The sequence below is a fragment of the Protopterus annectens genome, chromosome 1.part0, assembly GCF_019279795.1.
Source record: "Protopterus annectens isolate FY-2018-M chromosome 1.part0, PAN1.0, whole genome shotgun sequence".
Taxonomy (NCBI): domain Eukaryota; kingdom Metazoa; phylum Chordata; order Ceratodontiformes; family Protopteridae; genus Protopterus; species Protopterus annectens.
Window position 1 is genome coordinate 1,580,249,427 of NC_056725.1, and position 25,056 is coordinate 1,580,274,482.

Here is a 25,056-nt window from a genome sequence, read left to right on the forward strand (position 1 = left end):
AAGAGTACCGTCTAAGTACAGAACCAGATGCAGCTGCTCTGGAGGATGCCTCAACAGCATCATAACTGCATTTTATTGAATGCCTGTCCACTTGAGAAGTGGCTAAAAGAGATGTAACCAGAGTTTTAATTTCCGAATCTGGAAGTTGAGTAAGAGCAAAAGCTTGTGAGGCCTAAGAAAGTAGGGTCAATGAATACCTGGACATATGCGTTTGGTAATTCATAGCTCTGATGGCTAATGTGGTAGTAGTATAAACTTTTGCCAAGTCTTTCTAGAATCTTACTCTCTATCAGAAGGAAGTAATTTTCAGGAAGGAGATTACCTGAAGACCTATCTGACGCAAAGCAGACAACTGCTGGATTAGCTGAAGGACACATAAGAACTTGCAGTCATCAGGCCTTTTTGAAGCAGGTGCATGCGAGTCAGGGGCCGTGAAGGAAGAAGCAAATGCATCCAAGAAAGATGGAAAACAGGAGGCACAGCAGAAGGGGAAGAAACTTCCATTTGTAGAAGATCATAACACCTTTTTTGTTCCTCTGAAACCCGTGAAGAGTCCCATTTAAAAAACTCCCTCATCTTATTAATGGCCTCCCCAAAATATCTCTTCTACTCGTGAATCCCCCGCTGGACTCCTCTGAAGACGCATACTCTAAAGGGGAAGTTTTTAGTAGAATATGCTAAGTAATCCTCATCTAAGGAAGAATCATCCTCATCATCACATAATACCTGCTCCCTAACTCTTTAAACAGGAGAGGAATTGAAGGAAGAAACAGAAACAGCAGAGGACAGCTTCAATGCCACCAAAGCCTTGAGAGAAGGTATCCCAATCAGAGCAAGGAGAGGAGGGGACTTGAGTATCTCTGGTTTTCCATTTTTTTCTTAGCATGCATTTCTGCATAATGAGAAATGGAAGAACCTGATAAGTCCCCTAGCTAGAGAAGGAGGAACGTCCCTAGGGCTCTCGAGCACAATGAGCCAGTTTCCTTTGACCATCTGAAACTGACATTTGTACTGCCTCTGAGGACATGCCTAGGTCGGACTGCTTAGCGGCTTCAGATGAGGTTCCCGCCAAAGAACCTGACCCAACCTCCAAACATAACACCAGGTCTTCACTAACCTTTAGGGATACATCAGCAGACAGAGGTGCAGCTGAAGAGGATTCAGGCCTAGGCATGACAACCTTCCTCTTCAAAATCAGCTCAGCTGAAGGATCCACGGAACTCTCCACAATGTCTTGAGCCAGACATTCAAGTTGTTGAGTCTCTATGTAGCCGACTTTTGGCTTTGAATCTTTAAAGTTTTAGGAACAAAGGCCAGAGAGATGGAATAGGAGTGATGGTTGTGACTGGGGCCTAAGCAGAAAGACAAAAGATAGTGTTTACATTTATGTGGAATCTGCCTTCCACACCTACACTTTTTCCCTTACTGGATGACATGAACTAAATACTAAAAGCAGTAGCAACGAAACAAATCCCCAATGGGTCAGTTATCTAAAAACAGACAGCAACCAATGGATTCTGGCAGCAGACAAATGTACGAGTCAAGCATTCCGAATGGCAGCAAAATGGTTCTGAGGATTGTACATGCGAACGCCCTTTTATGGCTCATGTCAGCACATACGTGCAACATCCCATGTACCTTGAAGTAACTAAAAGCCGTTGTATACTGGCTGGACGTTGGGTCGAGAAATACCCACATGTAAAGAATACTGCAACACTGAATAGAAGGACAAACATTTTCTCCTTAGCACACAAAAGCAGTTTAAGTCATTAATATCAAACTGGCCTACAAAGTCACAACAGACTACATGTGCCAGAAATGGTGCTATCTGCTTTAGCTCCAATTCATTTTCACTTATTAACAGCCCATCATTCACCTTTTACTGGGATGTACTGATGATAAACCAGTGGCTATGAAACTTAAAAATGTCAGTCAGTAGATAAACAGACTATTAAAAATGTATGTCTACTGTCTACAGACACTGATGTTAGGTTACTTTTACTGCAGTCACATGTAAGTGGAGAGGTCAGTGGCTGCTAAATGCAATATGGCCAGACAGCTCTTCTTTTTTTACTAAAATAAAGTGCTATACAAAACAGTACATACAAAGTAAGGTAATGTTGGTTGGTAATCATCCTTAATCTGTTTTACCTGACTGCAGCCATTTTTTATCCATTTTATCGGTTCATTCATTAGATTTTTTTACTTATCAGTTTCTGAAGCCCCACTACAGTACACCACCTACTGTATCCTGGGGACCCTCTTCACACACGTACATATGATATGCACACAATTCCCTCTGCCTAAGAAGCAAAGGTCTGTGATAAGTCATGAGGCATTCCTTACATCAATCAGCACTTCTCAGTTTCATCATTCCCCTGGATACTAGTACTGGCCCCACCTAGCATACACTAACTACTTCAGGCTGCTGAAAAGCTAACTACTCGAGTGCTCCAGTCCTACCTGCTTTAGGGAAACGTGTAAATGAATTATACCATACCACTGTGTGTATACAATAAGGACAGTCATCTGCAATGCCCACTACACCATCTCTAACATATTTATCTAACATATGACTTGTCATTTGGCTGTCTTGCTATGTTAGGACCAATTTTAGACAAGGCCCTAGGAGAAAATATCTACATGCATTTTAAGGCATGTATTTTCCTTTCCTTATCCATTAATTCTAGAAAATTCTGCATCAGTCCCAGGCATCTCTGAACTATAATTTCTTAGGTAGCATTCTATCCCTGCATTATCTTGGACAAAAAAAAAAACTAGTTCCTGGTTTCTCCTTATTCTGCATGCCTTTAACACTGCTCCCACTTCTCAATGTCAGCATCGACTCACACAGCCTACAACTCTCAAAAATAAACGCTTCATATCCTACAACATGCAGAGGAAACCCTCTATCAAGTGTTTATATGTCATACTGTACAGTTCCAAGCTTTCAAACTCGTCTCTATCCCAATCAAGTTGTTGTTTGCAAGTCAAGTAGTTGTTTGCAAGTTAATCCTGAATATACATTTTTCCATGGGCACAACATAACAAAGCTCTGTTCTAGTATACAAGCAGTATTACTTCCAGACTTCTAGACCAAATCTGTAAAAGTACTCAAACTGCTGACCTTATAACAGCAAGTCCTTTGTGCAAGCAGAATTCCATAAGGTTTGCATATTATTAGATACAAGTAATCTCCGTGGTATCCCTGAAGTCTCAAAACGACTACTGAATCCTACACAATTGCACTTTATAAGCACATACATGACTGCATGGATCATGCTATCCCAAACAGAACCAAGACGCTATCCTCCAAAAAAAGGAAGCCAATCTGGTGGTCCCCTGCCATAAACAAACTGTACAACAGAAGGAAGAAACTGTTGCAAAAGAGAGTAAAATCCCATGAGTGGAGGAGCTTCCTGGTCAGCCTCAGTAAGCTGCTGCAATCCCTGATAAAATCCTCCAAAGCTAGTTACGAAAACAAAATAGCCACCGATTCTAAAAACAACCACAAAGCATTCTATAGCTATGTCAAGAATCTCAATGGCAACACTCAGATCTGTTCTGAGTTACAGCACAATGGCACTAAATATACAGACCCGACTGATAGTACCACCATCCGGGCAGATAGGTTAAGTGCTAACTTTACCCCCCTCTCACCCCCTAAAGAGCCCATCTCTATACCAGAAGAATGCAAAGTTCTTGTAATGACGGCTGCACAGGTAAAAAACACACTCTCCAAAGCCAAGAACACAGCATCCATGAGACCAGACAACATCCCAGGCTGCGTTCTACACGAACTACAGAATGAACTGGCACCCCACCTAAGTACCATGTTCAATCATAGACTCACCTCAGGCTTTGTGTCTGCTGAATGGCGCACAGCGACGGTTATCCCACTCCACAAAGGGGGAGCCACCACAGACCCTGGGAACTACCGCCCCATTAGCCTGATGAGCCTGGTCTGCAAGGCCATGGAACGTATCATCATGGAACTTATAAACAAAGATATTGGTAATCTCCAAACTCTGGACCCCAACCCAGTTCGGGTTTGTAAAAGGCAGATCATGTCTCCTAAACCTGATGAGACTTCTTTGAAGCAGTCACCAAAGCCGGAGACAAGGGTAAGGTGGTTCACACAGCCTATCTAGATCTTGCCAAGGCTTTCAACACCATCTCCCACTCTGCAATTATAGATAAACTCACTAAACTAGGTATAAATCCCTATGTCACAAGATGGGTTGCCAGCTGGCTCACTGACAGAACCCACACTGTGAAAGTAGAAGACTCCAAATCAGACTTCAGACCAGTGACAAGTGGACTACCATAGGGTTCAGTCCTGGATCCTCTCCTGTTTGGTATCTACTTCTCTGAAGTACAGGCTAACACAGAAGGTCTTTGGCTAACGAAGTTTGCAGATGACTGCAAACTGGGAGCCATAATCGAAACTCCTAACAATGTGGACATCCTACAAAAGGGCCTCACTGAGACAGATGCCTGGTGTCAAAGCCAAGGCCTCAAGCTCAATGCCAAAAAGTGCATGGTCATCCTCTTTGGTAAAAACTCTGTACCCATGAACTACAACATAGGCGGTAGTATACTTAACACCGAAAGTGTGATAATAGACCTTGGGACACAGGTGGACAGTCGTCTCTACTTTGAAATCACATTGCCACAGTATCAGGAAATCCTTCTACAAGGCACACCATATTAAACAAAAGGTTTCTCATCCATAAAAAAAGAGGTCATTGTTCCCCTCTACTCATCACTCATTAGACCCATTATAGAGTACAACTCCCCTTTTGGTATGTACCTCACAAGACATCTACAACAACTGGAAAGGCCGTAGAAATACCTCACAAAGAGGATTACCGGCCTCAAACAGATTCCCTACGCAGACAGTCTAAAAAAACTCCAGCTTTACTCCGTCGCATATCGCCTACACAGAGGTGATCTCTGCCTAACATACAAAGCTATGTCAAACCCAGAGCTGTTGGACATGCTCCACTTAAAGAAATCCCAATCCTCCGAGCTACACACTCTGGGGACCTAAACCTTGTCACCACAATAAACAGAACATGCCGGAGGGATAGATTCCTGTCCCAGAGACTTCCCATGCTCTGGAATAAACTACCTATCTATATCAAACAAAGCTCCTCATTAGCACTCAAGAAAAATCTTGATGATTGGATGGGAAATAGGAAATTCACCCCGAGGATCGCCTCTGTGGCTCTGCTCGACAGTGGCAAAGGAAAATAATTTTCTTGTGTGGCAAAAGCCAGGGTACCATTTTGGCTGGGCTTGTATAGGCCCCAGGGCCGATAGCCTAGTACCTACCTATGAACAACCCACTAAACAAGTGTAGTGGGTCCAAAAACAAAACAGTGTAAGAAACTTCTCTGTGTGGAAGATTTTCAGTCCATATATCTCTATTTAATCACTGTATATTAATCAGATCAGACAATAGTAGCAGAAGTAGCAAACTTAATCTCGTCTTAAGTCAGTACAAAATTAAAAATAATAACAGAAAATATATAATTGTACAGCATTACTAAGTATTCGAAAGTAATCCAAGCAAGACAGGCAAGTCTGTTTCCAGTCGAAAATCCTTTATTAAGTACACAGACAAGCGATCCAAGTAAAACAAAAATAGAGTAATAATTTCCTCACAAGCTTTCTAAATATATATATATATACTTTTTATCAGACAAGGGAGTGGTTTATTGTGCTGTAAAACAAAGTGTTATTGGTACACATGTTAAATTCACATCCCTTCCCCCATCAGTGTGACATTCGAGCTGGTCCTGCCCTACTTCTTAACTGTCAAAAACCAGTGCAGGGGGTGACTGTAACACTACAAAAGTAATTTACAGGGCACAGTGCAATGAATGTGATGCATTCTATGTGGGCAAGACTGTAAATAAACTCAAGCATAGGATTTCATGTCATCTGTCAGAAATCCGCTCTGGATGTAAAAATAATGCACTAGCCAAACACCTTCCTCTTCATAAAAGACAAACAGGTTTTAAGTTCCAGATCCTGGATCGCATAGACATGGGTGATCTTGAAGGAGACATCCCAAATATTCTGGAGAAACATGAACTCATGTGGTAATTAAAGGTGAACTCTTTTAGGAAGCCTGGACTAAACTACTACTGTTCAATTAAAAGTGCACCGGAACTTAGAAAATTGCCACATTGTTTACATGACTAACTGTTTGTTTGTGTCTTTTGGCTTTTCCCGGTTAGGGGACGCCACAGCGGAACTCCGGTCCACTAATAATTGGCAGTTGATTTTTACGTACCGGCCTGCCAGGCCTGACGCACAGCCTTCCATGAAGGTACGCCCATTCACGCATGTCTCCACGCAGAAGACGCTCTAGCTGAGAATCAAACCGGACAGCGCCTTACTGTGCGGCGACAATGCTACCGCAGCACCACCGCCACAGGATGTTTACATGACTAATTGTATTTTATTTTATTCTACCAGTTGGTTTTAAATATAATTTAAGTGTATATTTTGTTCCCATCATACATACCTTTTTTTCTTATTTTTATTTAATTTTTTTTTCTGGTTCTTTTTTCCACTTTAATTACACAATTATATATATTTTTATAGATCGTTTTTAGGGTTCCTGTACACAGACCTGAAGAAGTCTAGAAGGACGAAAGCGAGCTTCGTTAACAATAGGTTATGAAAATAGAAATTGATTTTTACATGCAAAATGTATATGTATATATTTATATATATTTTTTATTGCCAAATGAACCAAGGTTGATATATTTCCAGCCATGTAGTTTATTGTCTTGGATAAAATCACAGACTTAATAATATACTTAATAATCTGGTTAACTAAGAGGTACCACATCATTATAAATTTTATTTAAAGTACATAAGGGTTATATTATTATGACAGCTACTAAGTAGGGCAGGACCAGCTTGAATGTCACACTGATGGGGGAAGGGATGTGAATTTAACATGTGTACCAATAACACTGTTTTACAGCACAATAAACCACTCCCATGCCTGATAAAAAGTATATATATATATATATATATATATATATATATATTTAGAAAGCTTGTGAGGAAATTATTACTCTATTTTTGTTTTACTTGGATCGCTTGTCTGTGTACTTAATAAAGGATTTTCGACTGGAAACAGGCTGCCTGCCTTGCTTGGATTACTTTCAAATACTTAGTAATGCTGTACAATTATATATTTTCTATTATTTTTTGTTTTGTTCTGACTTAAGACGAGTTTAAGTTCGCTACTTTTGCTACTATTGTCTGATCTGATTAATATACAGTGATTAACTAGAGACATATGGACTGAAAATCTTCCACACAGAGAAGTTTCTTACACTGTTTCATATTATTAGATACTTACATGTTTTGTTTGCCTAAACCTAAATAAAAAAAACATTTCTCTGCAAATATTTTTAATTGTACAAATTCAGTTTTCTGTAGCCCACTCCCTAACTGATTCTGGAGTTCTGTAATGCCTGCCACACCAAAAAGCTTAAAAACATGAACACGTACACTTCAACAAGCCCTCATCAAATGTATGACAAATGTTGCAAAGATGACATCTTGGCACCTAATAGAAGGGAACTGGGAACACCAGAATTTGATTTCTCTTCATCTTTTTAAGTCAGGTGTTTTAGAGACCAGGTAAAGCACTTTAGTTATTTTCCAAATCCACTTGATAAGATGCACCTTCATCTTTTTTCAATAACTTCTTATTAATGATGCAGTGAAACTGCTACATCTTCACCACCACAAACAGCCTGATCTTAATCACACAAGTGTAAAAAAAAAAAAAAAAAAAGTCCAACTGTCCTTCATATACACACTTTGTAGAATACATCCCAAACCAATTACCCTCATGTTTTCCTAAAATGCCACAACTTCTATGCATAATTTTTTCAGTGAAATGAGCCCATTCACAGATTTACAGGTCTATCTTTTCACAAACTGAAATCACATGGCTGCTTCCACTGTTTTGGTACCTGAATCACTACTATAGTGACTAACCTAACAGTTAAGCTACACGATTTGGGCAATCCCTTCTTCAAATTCCACAATTATTTATAGTGTGAGCAACTCAATTCCACTGCCAAACTGCACTTACATTTACACTTCTGAGCCCACAAAGTTTGCAGCTTTTTCATTTTTTAACATCTTAAACAATGTCATTTACTTATCTGCTGCCTTTCGTGCCTTACTTACACGTGGAGAAGGTACGATTGTGTAAGAACTTATAAAACAGAGGTTGTCCTACTGATCACTGTTGCACAGTATTCTTAACCGATGGGTTATCACACTGATGGCTAGCCAGTGTACCAAAGCTTTATCTTTCCAGGATCGCACATCCAATATGTGGCTTCAGTTCACAAGCCCTGGGGTATACAGGTGGGCATACAAGTGTAATTCCCAAGACTATCTCCAAGCCAACGGACAGAAAACCCCTGAGAAATCCTGAGACAGAAGTGGTCAGCAGTAGTAACAGAGGGAGACAGGACAGAACTAGAAGAAATAGCTACAAAGTGGGAGGAGGATATCGACTGTTTATTGTTTATTTACTTACTGACATTTGATTACTGGGAAGGTCTGACTCATTAGGCGCCCATTTTCAGAGGCGGCCCAGGCAGAAAACCTCTAACTTACTGTTAAGGTAAGTTCTTACACAACTGTACTATGTCCTGACTGAAATCACAGTTGCAGTATTCTTAACCAGAGGGAGAATACCAAAGCTGAAGGGGATGCAAAGGGTAGTTGGCTAAAAGGCAGCAAAGTTATCTAACAAGCCTAGCTAAGGGAGCTCGAGACCTTGAAAAATACATCAATCCTGTAGTGTTTAGGAACAAAATGAAGAAAACCTTGTAGCTTCACACTTTTATTCAAATACTTAAGTGCTTTCGCCCAGGTATCTTGGACTTCAAAGTACAATCTACAAGCACGTTTAAATACTATAAAACTTTCAAAATCCAACCCCACACAGTCAAACCAACCTATCATAAAATCACATTAATTAAAAGTTTCTCACCAAGGTAAATTTAACTCTTACAATATTGGTGCACAGTCCTTACTTTTTACATATAAAAAGATAAAACCTATAGCAAGCTTTTAGTCTTATAAAACTGCTTGGAGAAACATGGCCATTGAGACCCGGATATGTTACAGCATTACTATGTAAAATCCACTGTAATTCAAGATATTCTAAATAATCTGATTCAGGTTTAGAGTTGACCCCGATTATGTAAAAGTTGGAGAAAAAGCAAATATTATACATAAAAAATAAAGCAGCTTTAAACAGCTGCTTGAAAGGGTAAAGAAATAGAGAAAAAGAAAAACTACAAAGGTGGAAAAAAATCTGAGTGTGGGGCTTGTGCACAATGTATTAATATTCTGAAGTGTAAAAAAGTAGCCATTGGGGGATATCTCGAGGTAAATGTCCCTGGAATATTCTGTTGTTATTCTAAAGGAGTGGTTTATGCTGCTTTATGTCAGACGTGATTGTTTTTATATAGGAAAAACTGTAAGGGGTCTGAAAGATCGAATTTACCAGCACTGGCATGACATTAAAAAGATGGACACCAAAAATGCACTATTTAGACATTTTTGAGAACAAAGATAATGTATTTAAACTCTGTATTATTGATCAATGTGATTTGGGTCCCAAGGGAGGACCTGAATCAGATCACTTAGAATATCTTGAATTACGGTGGATTTTAAGTAGTAATGCTGTAACATATCCGGGTCTCGATGACCATGTATCTCTAAGTAGTTTTCTAAGACTAAAAGCTTGTTATATGTTTTAACTTTTTATATGTAAAAAGAAAGGGCTGTCACCAGTATTGCTAAGTGTTAAATTGACCTTGGTGGGGAACTTTTAATTAAAGTGATTTTATGATAGGCTGGCTTGACTGTGTGGGGATGGACTTTGAAAGTTTTATAGTATTTAAACATGCTTGTAGATTGTTTTAGCATTTTGATGAAGTCCGAGATACTTGGATGAAAGTGGTAAAGTATGTTCATAGGTTCATAGATTAGTACTAAGCTAATTGCACTTGTGAGCCATTTTAATCCTAGCCAATTATCCTTTATGAGACTCAAACCCCACACCTTGTGTTTGTAAGGCAAACACCTTAACCATTAGGCCACCCTCCCAACCCCAGTTTGGTAGTGTTAAGTGAAACTGTGTACAAAAGACCAGGTGGTTGCTTCCACTATGGCCCTGGTATCCACCTCTTTGTAAAAGGCTCCAGAGGATGCCACAGCTCTGGTAGAATGAGCTCAAAGGCATGAAGATAAGGATTTACCATGCATAGAACAACAAAAGGAGATTGCCTTAGAAAATCTAGAAGGTAATAGTTTGCTTAAATATTTGATAATCCAGTTTTGAGTCCATGAAAGAGACAAACAGTTGTTCAGACTTTCAATTGGGTTTGGTTTTGTCCAGATAGAATCTTGGCTGTCTGTGAATGTCTAGAGAGTCTAGGGACCTTTCCCTTTGATTCTGTAAACTGGGAAAGAAAGTTGGAAGGTTTATGGCCTGATAGAGAGACAACTCATTCACTATTCTGGGCATGAATAAAGGGTTTAGCTCTCAGGGTCACCCTGTCCTTGGGAAAAATATGAAAGGGGGAAATGGCCATGAGTGCCTGAAGCTCTGAAACTTTCCTAGCTTAAGTGAGAGCCAAAATAAGTAGTTTGAGATTTGCTAATGCGGCCATTTCTAAAGGAGATGATGTAAGTTTTTCCAGCACAACGTCAAGGCCCCAAGACAGGATTATGGGCTTACTTGGTGGTCTAAGATGCAGAACCCCTTTAAGGAATAGCTTAACCTCAGGTCTAGACATAGGTGGAGGTGGAGGATTGCGAGGTAAACAGGCAGAGATGCTGGACAGGTGAGCTTTGATGGAAGAATAGGCCAGACTTGTATGCATAAGCCCACACGGATATTTCAATATGGAAGGTGCCACTGACCTGTTGGGGTCATGTCCATTCTTATGGCACCAAACTGAAAATTGCTTACGTTTGGCTATCTGAGATTTTCCAGTGGTGGGTCTGCTGGATACTTGGAGAACCCAAATCACATCCTCAGAGAAATGGTGCCTGTAAGGAATTAGAACCCTACCATCCACAGGTTTGGGTATAATGATGACAGTTGGGGTCTAGTAGAGACACTTTCTGCTCTGATGAGGTCTGCTTGAAGAGGAATTCTGCAGCACATGCCTCTAGCTAGACAAAAAAAAAAAAAAAAAAAAGAGGAGGAAACCAGTGCTGTCTTGGCCAAAAAGTGAGTCACCAGCAAAAGTTTTGGTTTCTTTTTGGGTCTTTAGACGAGCTCTTGGAATGAGAGTTAGTGGGGGAAGGCAAACAAGCATTTCTCTTTCCTCCAGGCTGAAGGGAAGGGCCCCTGGTGAAGTGGAGGGGGAACTGTTTGTTGTTTTCTGAGGCAAACTGGTCTTATCTGAGGTATGCCACAACAATGAAGGATTCTCAAGAAAACCTGTTTTTTCAGGGTCCATTCATGATGGTCCTCCACAATCCTGCTTAAAGCACTTGCAACACATTGTCTTGTGATGTAACGTACATGGCTATGAGTGAAATGCTATTCTGGGTGGCAAAGTACCATGCTTTTTGTGCCAATCTACACAGGTGGTATTGATCTGGTTCTTGCCTGCTTGTCTATGTATTGCATAACAGTGTTGCCTGTGTACACTTGTAGGGGACCTGTTTTCCAGACAGGAGAGAAACCCTGAAGAGCTCGATGAGGGTCCTCATTTAAGCTGATGTGCTAGCTTAATACTTTTCACTGCCACCTGTCCAGCAGGTATGTGCTAGTTTAATACTTTTCACTGCCACCTGTCCAGTAAGTCCCTAAGCAGGGACCCCATGCTTCATCCAAGGCAGCTGTGTAGACTTCTTGAACTGGGGGTGGAGGAGTGAACGGTGTTGTGGATTCAGTGTCACCTAGTCATTCCAACATAACAGTTCCATTTGTGAAACAAGGTAATAAAGGAAGCTCTGTCTGGAAGGTAAGAATGTTGAGACCACACTGTTTTTAGGTATGACTGTATTTTTCTCATATGCAAATTGGCCAGGGGGAGCACTGGCATGGTAGCTGCCATGAATCCAGAGCCCTTAGAAGCTCCCTGGCTGAGCACTGGCTAGGGAGGCAAGGCTGTGGAAGTAGTCAGTCAGGCTCTGCACTACTTCCTGAGATAGGTAGGCCTGCATCTTTTTATATAGTCTGCAGCCCAGAAAAACTAGGTCCTGAGTGGACTCCAGGGAGAACTTAACGAGAACCCCAACTATGACAGGAGTTTGAGGGTGAACTGGAGGTGCTGCAGAAGAATTTGTGGGGAGGCAGCTTGAATCAGCAGATCATCTAAGTAGGGAAAATCTGTATTCCCTGGGTTCATCAGAAGGCAATCACTGATGCCAGACACTTTGTGTAGATTCTCAGGGCTGTAGAGAGCACAAATGACAAAGCAGTAAACCGAGAGAGATAACAGAGCAAAACATGAGGAATCCTCTGCAAGGGGGGGCAAATTGGTATATGGAGATGAGCACCTTTTAGATCTAGAGATACCAGAAAAGCCTGAGGCAATATGAAAGGCAGCAAGAGTATATGTGTAGTGAACGCTGGCACATTTAGGAGAGTGTTTAGTAATGAGAGATCCAGTATGGCTCTCCACTGCCCTGCTTTTCTTGTCACTAGGAAGAGTAAGGAGTAAAACCACTTCTTCACAAAATTGTTTGGGCACTGGTTCTATTGTGCCTTTTGCTTGCAATTTTTGTAGAATGGGTGGAAGCAGGTGGACCTAGTTGTGGAGGGGGGAAGGTATGCCATTTAATGGTGGAATCATCATCAAAGACATGGCATAGTTCTGTTTTATGACAGAGGAAAACCCATTGGTCTAAGTGTTGAAAGATTGGGTGAGCCTTTTTCTGAAGGCAGGGCTGAGGAGCAGGTGGTGAAAGTCTGTAGGCTGTTGCAGAGATTCTTCCTCAAAGGGAGAATTCCCAGAGGAGAACTCAGTCTATTTTTTTTCTGAGAATCTCCTTCTGGGGGGCCTTCATATCTTTCTGACAAAGGAGGGGAGTTTGATTAAATAATTCCTCCAGAATCTAGGTATAGAGTACACCTGTTCTGGATGGGTTTTGAAAAGATTAGCTGTAGTGGGCCAAACAAGATGTTCTTGTCTACAGGAGAATCCACAAATTTTGCTTTAAAGTCATCATGCAACGAGTGGTTATGTAACCGTGCAAAACTGTGGATGAAAGAGTCAGGTGCAGCTGCTGTGGATGAAGCCCCTACAACATAACACCATTTAATGTTGTGTCTGGTTATCTGTGTAGCCTAAGGATGGACAGCGCTTGTTGTTTAGGTCTGCTCACTGTGGATCCACTACTACCCTTGCGTAGAGTTGAGGATGAGGATGGATATGGATCTCAAATATGTGGTCTTCTTTGTCTGGTAATTAATGGTCCTGAATGCCAAGGCAGAGAAAGTATAAACCTTTTCTTCCCCACTAATTTACAGCCCTGCGATCTTTGTCAGATGTCAGGGTATAAGAAGGGACTCCACTGGCATTGTCTTCAGGTCTTTCTAAGCAATGAATGAGAAGTCTGATGCCCGAGGAGAGCATGGCCTAATCAGTTGTCTGAATTTAAGTAAGGAGGAGAAAAATGCACAAGGGGCAGAGAGGGGATGATGGAGACAAGAGGACTATCTGCAGAAAAAAAAAACTCCTCTAACCCTTGCACAAGTCATCTGTACAACCATAGGAAATATAACTTTGGAGAATGACATCAGCAAAACCTGCTCTAGCCCTGGAGACACTGTCTAAGTTACAATGTTTTGTAAAGGTATGCAATGAGGTCCAAGTGGTGCCTTTAGGATGGCCAGGGTGGGGATTTCTTTGAGGAAATCAGTGGTAGTCACCCTATGCCTGGTGGAGTGGTCTTTAATATACCAGGTAAATCCTTTCCGTAGTGTGAGTAAGAGAACTTAATGCAGTTAGCTATCCATCTGAAACACTTTGAAGACAGACTTGCCCTGTTTACCCTCTGCAAAAGAAGCAGCAGCAATTGATCACGTCTATACAGGTTTTTGTCATGTTTAGAGCATACCTGACCTGGCAGAGTGCATCCATGGAGTGAAGGACTTGCTCTACCCTGTTCTGTGGATTTCGGTAGAAGACTGGGAGGTGGACAGCCTGGTTTAAAGTAAGTTCTCATTACTGCCTTGGGCATAAAGAAGTCGTTTCTTCTGAGGGTGACCCTATGCCTGTGGAAAACGATGAAAGGTTCTTTATACATGAGGGTTTGTAGGTCAGAAACTCTCCTAGCTGATGTGACAGCTAAAAGAAAAGATGGTCAACCAGGTGAGCATCTTTAGAAGGGTAGTGTAAGCAGGTTCAAAGGTGGGTATGGCTAGCTTTTCTGACACAATTTAGATCTCATGCATGAAACTTCTGGGTGGTCTCAAGTGAATCAGCCCTTTCAGAAAGGATTTCATTTGGGGGTGCAAGATGATAGGTGGAGAGCTGTGCAGTCAAGCTGATAAAGCACATGCATATACTTTAATGCTGGAATAGTATATCCTTTTCTAAAGAGGTCAAGCATAAATTGCAATACTGAGTTGATGTCTGCTTGAGAAGGGTTAGTGACATTACTGTGAGACAAAGCAGAAAATCTTTTCCATTTTGCCAGGTATGATTTCCTGGTACTGGACTTTTGTTTCCCTTAGAATGTAAAGCACATACTTGGAACAGGATACAGTCCTTGGTGTCAAAACACAATCATCCATACAGGCAGTTTGCCTGAGTGTGGCTAGATGTGCATGGAAGACTGATCCCTTGACTTGGCTGAGATCTACTTCTTGCACTAGGGTGTGGAATCTCCCATCGCTGAGCATCAGGAGGAGGGAGGGCCAGTGTGATCTCTGGTAGAAGGGGGCCACTAGGATCATGCTGGGTCTGTCTGCTCTGATTTTGTCAGTACCATAGGAATCAAGTGTAAGGGTAGGAATGCATACAGGAACCAGTTTGTCCATGTTAAAGAAAATGTATCCCTTTTCCATGCTCCTGTCCGTTTTGTTCTGAGCATAACGCCTGTAGTTGTTTGTTGTGGTGAGAGGCAAACAGGTCTATGGAGGGGATCCTTTACTGAATGGTTAGATCTAGGAAGACTCTCTCTTCAGCATCCATGTGTTGGTATCTAGAGGGTTTCTGCTTAGAGAATTTGCCAGGGTACTGCTCTGACTTGGAATATAAGAAGCTACGATGGTCAGCCCTATTTCTTGAGACAGTATCCAAATTTTCCTGGAAAGGCTGCACAGACGGCAAGACAAAGTTCCCCCTTGTTTATGTATCACATCACTGTGGTGTTGACTGTAGAGATCTGCAGGGTCCCTGGGCTTAAGCATTGTTGAAAGCTTTTATGGCTAGGTAGACTGCTATACCCTGCATTTTCAGGGAACTTAAGTGGGCTCCCCAAGCTATGTCTTAATGACCCTCTGTGAAACAACTGATTTCCTCTCTACAGATTTTGTCTGTGGTGGTCTTGTCTGCTTCTGGCAAAGTGAAATACACCTCCATGGGTTCCTCTGTATGGTGTTCTTCCACCACAGAAGTTCATTTTACAGGAAAGGAAGGAAAGGCAGTAGGGTTTCTAATGGTTGGAAATGCTGCTCCCAAACATTTTTCAGGAATCATTGGAGTTTCCTCATGTGTAACATTGCAAATGAGATCATGAGAATGCAGGCTGCCACATATCTCAGTATCCCCAGAAATTCTCTTGCAGTGATGAGGTGCTTTGGAAGCACACCAGTCAGACGGCTTGTCAAGAAAGCAATCTTGTCTTGAGGAAGAAAGACTCATTTGAACTGAATCTATGAAGGCTCCCGGCAAGAAGATCCTTGTTTGAGGAACAGTTTGGGATTTTCAAGGATACAAGGTGAGACCTTCCTCCTGAAAGCAGTCTATGGTGATCTGTAAGGCATGTGGGGTCTGCACTGTGCTATCAGAGGAGGTAGACATTTTGTGAAAACTCAGTAGATAGCCCAAATGATAAAGCTGTAAGTGGGAACCTGTTGCTACAAATTATATGTACTTTCTTTGGCTGCCTGCTACATGAACCTGGAGGCAAGAGTTTAGGTCTAGAGTGACCACAGATGCATTATGGGAGATCACAGACAATTTTTGCAATGTAAGCATTTTGAATTCTGGGACGTTCAGGAACCTGTTTAGCTTTGAGAGGTCTAAATTGGGCCTCCAACTGCCCTCTTTTTTTTAGAACCAGAAATATCCCCGAGTAGAAGCCTTTCCCTGTTGTCCTGGAGAGGCTAGTTGGATGGATCCTTGGTGATGCATCTCCCTGGGGCTCGGTGGTTAAGAGGCTTTGTTGTTCTTTTGGTGGCTCTGGATTGCTCAAGAAGTTTCCTGTTTCTCTCAAATAAATATAGTACCCCTTCTCTAGGATGTTGAGGACCCGCTGATCCCTGGTGATGGATTTCCATGGGTTTAAGAAGAGAGAGTTTTCCTGCCAGAAGCTTGCAGGGGAGGGTGGGACAGAACACAATCACTGTTTTTCTCTGTACTGTGTAGGCTTTTTGAAGCCCCCTTCCCTGTACGATTGTTCTGGTTGCCATCTTCTAGACTCTCTTGGTCTTTTTGACACAGGGAGGCCACCCCTTATCTAGTCTTGTCTAGGTGGAAAAAGCCAAGGTTTAGAAGGCTAATTCCTATTGTGCCTTGGGGTCGGACAGAGGTAAATTGTTTTACAGTTTGAATTTGCTTTTCTACCAAGTTTCTCAAAAACCTGTTCAGTTGGAGGACCAAAAAGAAACTCCTTGTCTAATGAAGCACCAAGTAGTTCAGCCTTTACCTGATCTAACAGGGGACTGGGCTCTGAGCCATGCAATCTGTGGATTGCAGAACTTTTGACTAAGGCATCATAGCCACATTTTAAGGAGTGCCTGGAGACTTGTAAACCTTCTCTCGCTATTTTCCTGGATTGCCTTAGATAAGGTTCCATCTGCAACAGAGTCTACCTTAACTAGAATTTTGTCCTGAAGAGATCCAAGGTACTGTAGCATACAGAACTGACAATTCAAAGCTCTCATTGCCAGGGTAGCAGAGGTCTAAGCTTTCTTCCCAAATATAATAATCTGCTTTCTTTGTCATTAGGCAGGAGATGTCTTGTTGGTCCTTTAGTTAAAACTTTTGTGGATTCAGAGGAGACTACAAAAGTGTCAGCTTTATTTATTAATTAATTTATTTTTTGTAGAGTTGCTTCTGAGATTTAATACTATGCAAAACCTGTCAGTCCTCCTAGAAGCAGAGGGTAGAGAATCAGGGTATAATACAATGGCTTCAAAATCATCCACTACACCATGTACAAGAGAAGTAACCAGTGGATGAAGGCAAGCTTAGTGGTTCCCTGAAGTGGATCTGGGCCTGAGTTTACTGCTTACTTTCCCAATTGAAAGCCTCCTTCATTCTATGCAGATAATCCCTCAAGCAAATGTGCTGAAGGGGGGGGGGGGAGTCTGGGAAGGCAGAAGAGAGGGTGTCCTCTGAGTTTGATTAAGTTTGACATGGCAAGTGGCCATAAGACAACCCCTCCTCATCCTCAGAGCTAGAGGAATCTTCCTCTTCCTGAAATGCTACTTCTCTACTCATATTAGATGGGAAGGCCTCAGAGGTGGAAGCATGAGATGTCGCGCTCTAATTCATGAAAGCTATAAATTACTGTGCTATTTTAAGAAGGTCCTGAGCTTCAGTCTGAGAATGGTCAGACATGGTAGTGAAGAAAAATAAGTGGTTTGCTTTGGTTTAGGTGTCCACTTTAAGGTGACTGAAGGATGTGGTCGTATGACTGCGACTTGTAGCTTCAGTAGTCGAGGAAGAGTGGTAGTGTCCCGAGACCCACACTGTGAACAATGGAAAGAGAGGCCTGCAGAGTGACCTCAAACCCAACCATGCCTGCCATGGCAGCATTCTTAGGTAGGACAGAAACTGAGGCAGCCATCCAAGGGCTCGCACCAGAGGGTTTGGGTCTAGGAGTTGCCAGACTAGGGGGCTGCAAAGGCACTTCACACTGGTCATTGGCTGACTTATTATCTATAGCTGGTGCTTTTTTGGTAATGTCAGGGCCCTTGTTCTTTGTCTTTCCTTTTTTGGAATAACACTAGCAGATGCAGAGTATGTTGAATCCCTGTGGTTGCAGTGGATTTTGACACCACCAAAGAAGCCAAAGAGGATGACTCCATGTGGGTGACTAGTACCTTGGCCCTACATGTTAGGGTTTTTGAACAGAAGTTTGCAGAGTCAGGCAGTTAGAAATGTTATGCTGAGCCTCCAAGCAGAAAAGATAAAACAAGTAAAAATCTTTATGTGGGATTTGCTTCCCACACTTCAAGCAATTGTTGACTTTTCTGACCATTAAATAATTAGGGAAATTTCTTCAACAAGGTACTTATCTGACAGGAAGGTGGTGGTTCTCTGGAAGGATGAGCTGACCAACGGACTACGACTGTAGAGAGCACATGTGAAGCATATCAAAATGCACGGCTAGAAAGAATTGAAGAGGGCAACAGTAGTTGCCCTTCTTATACCCCAACGTCCAGACACCAGTCTTTAGACATTTGACAGCTAGTGATGATATAATGACTCTGGAAATCTGTCTGGTCATGGGCTTCAATCTGCCTGGTCATGGGCTTCTTTTATTGCAGGAAGACCCAAGAATCTGTACTCCAATACTGACTATGAAGAGCATCTTAATATCATCAAGGACCTTAAAGGTCTGTCTGGCCTTTGTGGGGACAGGAGGCGGAAAGTCTGAGGCAGCTGAAGTGGACTGAAAGGTGTTTAAAAAAGGCTCAAGAAGTGAAGGAACTGGGGAGGTGTGGCTAGAGTGACCACTTCCAAGGGGTTACATTATCTTTTCTGGACATCTGTGATCTACCTAAACTTGCACTCAAAATGCTTCGTCCTGTTTAAAATTCTCTCTCTAAAAGAAGGTTCTTCCACAGCAGAGTCAGATGAGAGAGTCTTTCATCAGAAAGGACTTGGCCAGGAGACTAGACTTGAGGATTAGGTCAGGGAATGGTCAGAATCAGAAACCTCCTCATCTTCAGAGGAAGATGAAACCACGGCAGTCTTTTCAGGATTGGGTGGAGGGGACTGGGAAGAAAGTCTTGAGCAGACCTTCAGAAAACTCTACCCATTCCTTCTCCCTACTGGGAAGAAGAGGAGAAGATGAAGATACATGCTTAGTTGTTTGCCATTTCTTTTTTCATGTGACGTCTACCCAAACCAAGCGCGGTGGTTCAGATCCCTGATGTACTACACTTAGTTTTCCAGGGACCTCTTCCCTAAAGAGTATCTGAGGGATACTGTCAGAACAGAGATGATAATTCACTGTCACTGTTCATCATTCTCTATTGACTCCTCAGTCATAATGCCCCCCCCACCCCCAACACCATACCGGACTCCAGCAGAATCGGAAAGAGTTTACCGAGTCTCAGTCCTAGGCTGTATAAGCTTTTTCTTAATGGGGGAATGTACATCTGGGGAAGTGGGATCCGCTATCATGGAATGGGCCAAGCACTTCAAACACCGGGTCTCCAGAAAAGTTTTGAGCAAGGACAAATGGGACTGAGGACTTAGCTAGAAATGGAACAGGCCTTGTAGTTGTGTTCTGCTACTAAGCAAAAAAGGACTGGGTACTCAAGCTTCTGTACGAGATTTGCCTACAACACTTGCCCACCTAGCTAACATCTAATACCAGTAAAGTAAGACAGCTAAAAAGATAAAGATTCCCCAATGGCCACTTACCTGTTATTTCAAAGCAGTGGTACTAACGACCAAATGGCAATCAGTCTGATGGATATGTGACCTGCATTTGGGCTGGTGGCGATATTATGAAATGAGGCCAGACATCAGATTTACGATCTCGGGAAGGTAAAGCTTTCGTACCCTGGCCAGACATCAGCAGTGATAGCCCATTGGTAAATAATACTGCAACAGGACATCCCATAATGCACTCAGTTTTGTTGTCATTAACAATATTTCTTTACCTTCTAATAAGCTTGAGAAAATGTTTATTTCCATGTACGAGACAGCCAGCTCTGTCTTCATCACATTTATTACCATCTATTTACACTGGGTTACATCTCCACACTTCACCCATCCACTTCTCTAAAGTTTGTAACAACAATACATGAAACTGAAGCAACTCTCACATTCTGCTTCTAGAGCACAAAACAGCACCTTTGCTAAAATGATTTACTGCTGTGATCTGCAAACAATAATAAATTAGTCAGCAAGTCAACTTACAGATCAGTATCTACAACAAATACGGTCAAGTTCACCAATTACTCTTGGTGATGCATATTTTGTTCACATTTGTTAACAAAAAGCATAGATCTATCTATTCCACTCTTAAACCCTTACCCCCCCCCCCCAAAAAAAAAGTCTCTTGCTTGGAGATTAAGGAATCTTCCATTTTCACCAAACATCTGATTTTAGATGGCATCTGCAGTAACTAAAAATTAATGTCAAGGTGGTAATATTTCTGTTATCAACCTAATGAAAGTGGAAGGCCTGTTGTCTCTCTTAATACTCCCTAGCAAATTAATGCATTTATTTTCCTTTGTTCTCATATTTTTCATTTTTGACAAACCAGTATTTGTCTATGTTAAGTTCAAGTTTCCACTCAATCCCTGTAAGCTTGCATTTATTTTTGTATCTTTCATGTTACACCTCTAACTGTACACCATCTTTCCTAGCGTACTGTTTTTAGTTTGCGCTTTTCATTCAGCTTTTTTTTTGCTGTAAAGCGTGGACAGCACTGCGACTCAGATCACCTTCTCTCAGAGTCCAAGTTTCAGTATGGACCTCTGCTCAACATCTGGGTGGATTCTGCACATTCCTCCAGTGTCTTTGTGGGTCCCCTCATAGTACTCAGTTACTATAAACTGTCTTTTATACACTGAATTTAACGTGGCCCTTGTGGGTCAGTTCATGTCTGAAAACAGATCACTTACCAGATTATAAAACGTGCAGAGTTAAAATAAACATTCAATTGTCAAAACCATCTCACTGTAACACTTACAAGGAATAGACAGTTTCTCCATATCCCTTATTATCAAGGGTTACTATAACGTACTACAGTTTTCAGTTTAATTTATTCATTGAGAGACTATTCAAAACAAACCTACTGTCCTCAAAATCAGAACTTCAGCATTCCTGCTTTACTAGCTCATGCAGACCCCAGCATAGGTATATATCAGCTATACTCACTTTACAAATGCCACCACAAAGAAATTCAGAGGGCCAAGGATTTTTTTTTTTGAAGGCCAGACCAAATAAGTATAAATGTGCAGGAAAAGAGACATTGGTTTCTCCAGTCAACAGGATGGTCACACAAAATACATTACATGGTAATCATTCCAATTAATGAAAGGCACTTTTGAAGTTTCAAAAGCAAGCAACATTTGGTACCAAGTCTGACATCTGTGGTAGTGGTGAGACTTTTAGTAGAGACTTAGTATTTTAATGAGAAGGGTTGTTTGACAAACACATACCATTCCCCACAGGATCTGGTGGTCACAAAAAACATTCAAAAGTTAGGGTTGAATTATCATCTGATAGATCAATAATGCTACTGTTTTGCCTCTTTTTACAGGCCATTTTAAAAGTAACAATTACATACATTCAATTTAAAAGGAGGGGAAAAAACGGCATTCCTCTAACCTGGCTTTCTTCACTGGTTTGAGAGAAATACCAGCATCTGAGATTTGTATGCAAACGTGTGGAAAAACATGCTGCAATGACTGCCCTCTGCCTCCTCAATCACTTCTATAGGGAGTAATTACTGCACATCTACCCACCTTGATGAATATGGGAAAGCAAGGCAGGATAAGTGAGACACATATCTAACCCTCCATTATGTATACAATTCAGAAAGGTTGTGTGTTGCCCCCTTCAGTGTTGCAGAACTAATAAGTCAGAACAAAACAGGAATGCGATAAAAGGAAATAAGATATGCAACTGAATAAAGTCCTGCTGTAGTAGAAATACAAATCAAAGGATGACCTCTGTGACTGAAGGATCTACCCTGGGTTCAAACTGGTATAAGGGACTGTAACACAAACTGAAATGAACCAAGGAGAACAGGGCAACTAATAAACAGCAGGGTTGTTACTAAAGGAAAACATTGTACAGAACTAATAATTCATCTAACAAAGCACGAAAACATTTACGCAGAAGTATATAGACTGGATAATCTACAGTCACACAGCATCTTTCTGGGTACACCAATGCAACATTAATCATAAGATACTGATATGTAACTCAGTGTCAAAAAATACCCAACTAAACAAAGAAACAAAAAAAAACACAAACTGCATTATTAAGCCAACTAATACTAACAAGAATTAGGAAGTGGACAGTTTTCCAGTTTTAAACATTTTGAAAACAGTTTTAATTTCACTGCCTTTAGAACTAAAACAGCAAATTCAGCTGATCCGAATCAGACACAGAAGATTTCAGTTCACAATGCATTTGTGCTCTTCAGCTTGAAATAACAATGCAATGTGGCAAAGCTAGACCAAGTTCATTAACAAAAAATGTCAGACAAATTATTGAAGACAAAAAAAAAAAAAAAGTATAACCTAATAAGTATAACCCATCATCTTTCAAAGACAGAATTTGAAATGTAGTCTGTCTGCTACAGTTACAGCTGCACTACGTTCTTGCATTTGTGTGCTTATTAATTATGAACCTGTCCTTGAAATAAATTCTGACTTCCAGCACCAATTCTTGTACATCATGACATTTGTAATGGTGCCTGAATTAAAGCATATTACAAATTCCTTAAATGCTAGTGTATGTGTGTGTGTGTGTGTGTGGGGGGGGGGGGGGCTGCATTCCATAGGTTGTACAGTTCCATGTGACTGTGTTGGTGGTAGCTTAAATGGATAATAAATATTCCATAGCTCTTATCTCAAGTGCTACCAACTGCTGAAAGATTTGAAGAAATATGGTGGTACAAAAAAGGATGGTTAAAGGGCAGAGAAATATTTTGCACCACTTCACTTCAAATCTTTCAGCAGTTTTTGATCCCATTTCTTGTTATGCACCAACTCCACACAACTTTCTAAATATACCACATTATGCAGATCATTTCTTCATAATCCTCACTTAACTTCTCATATTTTTATGAATCACTCGCAGACACCGATCCTCACTCATCTAGCAAACTCATGTAAAATTGTCAATTCTTGACCATTACACAGCTTGTAACAGTCTTCTCTTTTTCAAGGCCTTACACTTCAATGTGGCTTTAACACATACAATAACCACTAAACAAGTCCTAGAACGTAATCTATTCATCCTAGTTCCACATCTCATAACTCCATTTTGAACTCCTATAGCCAACAGTCTTTGGACAGCTATCCCCATAATCCACACATATCTTCTGACTTCGCATTCTTCGTCACGTTCTACTTCACCCTTTTACGTTTCCTAAGGTCTTTCACATCATTGCTTCCCCAATTCAAATCATCTTTAGTATTTTTCCACTTATTTCACAACTCCTGATATTTGTCATGAAGTTTCCAAACTCCATATGGTCATGCTTAATCATTTTCAATAAACTCTATGGAAAACATCACAGAAGGCCAAGGGAACAGTACAGGCCCAGGCTGTTTAATACATGATAAAAATGTTAATATAGCAATAACCCACGCCTGGGTGTGGGTAATGCTGGATTTACCCACGGTTGGCATGGTTTGGTCCCGAGGGCGAAGCTCGAGGGACCAAACAAAGCCAACCGTGGGTAAATACAGCATTACCCACACCCAGAAGTGGGTTATTGCTATTATACCATGACATTATTTAAGAAAATAAACTATTACTTTTCTTAAATAATGGCATAGTATAATGCCTGTTTACTGCCCTTCCGTAGATGTCTGGCATCCACAGCAGTTCTGATGTACTGCGCGCCTGCGCAGTACATCAGAGCTGTGGGCAAAAGCAACGGAGAAAGCAAGATCTCCGTTGCTTTTTACTGTTTTTGCTATGTTAAATGGGTTTAACATAGCGACACAGTTTTAAAATAAGCAACGGAGATGTCCGTTGCTTATTTTAAAACTGTCTCGCTATGTTAAACCCATTTAACATAGCGAAACAGCAACGGAGATCTTGCTTTCTCCGTTGCTTTTTTTTTTAAAACCTGTCTCGCTATGTTAAATGGGTTTAGCATGGCAATGTTAAACCCATTTAACATAGCGAGACAGTGTTTTAAAAGTAGAGTTATACTAATGGAAAAAAGTCCGGGCGACCGGACCTTTTTCCATTACTATAACTCTATTTACAATGTGCACGCTGGCCAATCAGCGTGCATGTTTTGGGGGGGTCATGGTATAATATCTATTTTCTTTCTTTTTTGGGGGGGGGTGTCACATCTCTGCAGTCTCCAATTCATAGTTTAAATTTGGAATTAAAGGTTGTGCAAGGCACCGTGGGATTATCTTTCGGGAAGTTTAGGCAAGACTGATGAATAGTTAAAACAGAATATAGAATTTCACTTGTAGAAGTATTAGGATAAAGAGGACAGGAGATCAGAGGTGGACAGTACAATCGATTAATGTACAGGCAGAGATGGACAGGAGATCAGTACAAGGAACAGTGCACCACCTGATCTAACCCCACTCATTTTCTGGGACTCCTGCAATGAAGTGCTGATGAAGATCCATGTTCACTTTAAAAAGCTGAAGTTTCAAGCAGTCTCTGCACATCAAGCCAAACCAAAACTAAGAACTCATGATGGATGACAGGAGAGTCCCCATTTAACACATGAAGTCTCCATCTACATGCAACATAACAATTAACTTCAGAAAAAAAATTAATGAGTCTAATCAACTTCATCTAAAAGTCTTTGCCACAAGCTGGTATGAATTGGTAAAAAGTTCTTAACTTAAACAGAAATCAAGACTAACACTGGCTAAAGAAAAGACTAGCAGCCTTG

The 25,056-nt window shown here is 41.1% G+C and overlaps 1 protein-coding gene across 4 annotated transcripts in view; it reads right to left on the bottom strand.

Moving 5' to 3' along the window:
• QKI (QKI, KH domain containing RNA binding) overlaps window positions 1-25,056 on the bottom strand; it is a 1,466,119-nt gene that overhangs the window by 1,129,442 nt on the left and 311,621 nt on the right. The gene's annotated exons all lie outside the window — the stretch shown is intronic.